General features: G+C 42.0%; 1 non-coding gene across 1 annotated transcript; it reads left to right on the forward strand.

The window, feature by feature from the left end:
- The first annotated feature begins 1,463 nt into the window (after positions 1–1,463).
- On the forward strand, positions 1,464–1,536 carry TRNAK-UUU (transfer RNA lysine (anticodon UUU)). The gene has a single exon. It is a non-coding gene; the product is annotated as a tRNA-Lys (tRNA).
- The last annotated feature ends 978 nt before the right edge of the window (positions 1,537–2,514 follow it).

Here is a 2,514-nt window from a genome sequence, read left to right on the forward strand (position 1 = left end):
CGAACATAAACAGAACCGCTCCACACGGCTGCCAAACAGCCAATCAGAATCTACCTTGGTTTAGTGGATGTTTGTCATCAGACTATGTTGGGCCGGGCTGACCATTGTTTACCTCGCGATAGTGGCGGCGGTTCACCTCCCATTTTGTTCGCTTTACTGTGATGCCTGCTGTCCAGGAAGGGGCCTTCTTGATCCCCCCTCAACCCTCGGAGATCCATCTTTATCCGAGTGTGTCCCTGGTGCCGGCAAGTCTCCAAGTTCCAACACATTGTCAAGGTTTCCCGGCGATGAAACGCTGGGCGTCTCCCCACCCGTCGCCATGTTGGATCTCGTAATTAAAATTAATGCGTCATTATCGTAGATTTTATCCATAGAAATAGGTGGTATTTTATTTCCGCGGAGTTGACGCACAAATTAAATTCAACGAAATTGTGGCTGTTCTTTCATGTAAGTTTATACAATAAATGTATGGTGTTAATTTTGTATAAGGGTCACTAACAAATTAATAAATTCCAATTAAATACCAGAGGTTGATGAGAGGTTACCAATACTAAAATTATTCATATATTTCTCTAAATAAGAGAATCATTTAATATAAAATGATAAAAATCAGACAAAATATTACACTTTGCCTTTACTGTACAATATTATTTTTAATTTACTTGTACCAACCTATATATAGGGCACGATATTATTCGGCTAGTGTTGAACTAAACAATGATCAACCTAGTCTCATCAACCTAATTGTGCAGACATGGGACTAATAACAACACGACTATGAATAACGACTAATGAACTATGAACGACTATGAACGACTACGACTAACGACTATGAACACGACTAATAATGACTATGGCATGGGATTAATAACAACACGAGTTGTGTTGTATGTATACTTATATTATTCTATATTATATCCATTTAAATTTAACTGTAATTATTGCAGCAAGTCTTCTGCAGGTTAAGTTGGACACGCAGCTCAGGCGTGGTCCTTCCACTCAGGCATTCCCATGGCCCCAGGCGGGCTGTGCGGAGGTGGAAGAATGGCGTTCCACGCAAGTATTCCACACCATGTTCAAAATGTGCACCAACCCAAGCTAAATTTTGATTGTTGCGGCCCGAAGGCGGCTAGTTTATTGTGCACCCCTTTCCCATCCTGTGAGCGGTAGCGTAAAAAAGGGTTACAGAGGGCACAAAAATCCTAAATCCTACTCACTGCGGAGGAGGTTGTTTTGTAGTACAATTTAATTTGCATACCTTCGATATCCCATCCTGCCATCTCGTCCATCCTGTTAAGTTACATAGTGACACAATAGTTGCAGCTGAGTTTTGAACATAGCGGCAGTATAACGCTTAGAAACCTGTTGACTCACGTTGCTAATTTATGCAAAGAAGGTCAATTAGACAATGAGTAAATAATAGTAAGTGCAGTTTTCTGAATAATCGCCTAGTTATAGTCCAAGCCCGGATAGCTCAGTCGGTAGAGCATTAGGCTTTTAACCTAAGGGTCCAGGGTTCGAGTCCCTGTTCGGGCGTGTCGTTTTAGTCAGTAGAAAAAAATATATAATACATATTCTATAAAGATTTTGTGCATAAAATTTCGAAAATCTTTGCCCACACACTTTACACTTAACGTCATCTAGATCGCCAAACAGGCTGAGCTGCCAGAGACACTTACAACTGTGGTACTTATGGTTTACTTAACAACCCATCCTCCTGTATATATAGTACTTTTTGTAACTATGACGACCATCGTATATATATTGGCGTCATAGGCAATTAGATAGTAGAATTTGGTACTATTCACTTTATAGAGTGTGGGAAAACTAAAACTAAAAACCAAACTTAAATATTCCTAGGCTTGGTATAGCACATAGAACATATAACACACTAAACTCATAATGTATCTTGTGCTACCAACTCCCTCAATAATTGTGCCTGAGACATGCAACTTCACCACTGTAATCACTGCTATCAACTTATATCACAGTTGTTATGTTGAATGCAAATTTTGCTACAATGTACATATTATTGTACCTATGTACCAAATACCAGGAATATGTGAGGATTCTGAACATACTCTAAACTGCGAATGGCCTCCCAACTTTCACCGTACCAGAGGACATCTACACCACCTCAACTCCAGTTACGAGTTCTACCCAGGCCTCTGACCCAGACAACACTGAACGCTTCCGCGCTCCCAGATCCACTGTCCACTGCTGCAGAGCCCGTTCCTACACCTACAGTGGAGGAAGCAGCCGCGCAACTGACGCCTCCACATATGATGACATCTGCGGCAGCTCCACCCACCATCCCTGCAGCTGTACAGGCTGCCGCCGTGTCACATACAGAACCATCTACTACCATTGCACCACAGACAATGTATATGCCCTCTGAACCTTACACTATGGCTGCAGGGCCTGCTACTACTCAACCTTCAAGGATCACTGATTCTGCTTTTGATTCAAGCGATTCATCAGGCGAAGATGTCTCGGTTGGAGCGCCATCCCCTC

The sequence above is a fragment of the Procambarus clarkii genome, chromosome 25 (genome assembly GCF_040958095.1).
Source record: "Procambarus clarkii isolate CNS0578487 chromosome 25, FALCON_Pclarkii_2.0, whole genome shotgun sequence".
In the NCBI taxonomy this organism is placed as follows: domain Eukaryota; kingdom Metazoa; phylum Arthropoda; class Malacostraca; order Decapoda; family Cambaridae; genus Procambarus; species Procambarus clarkii.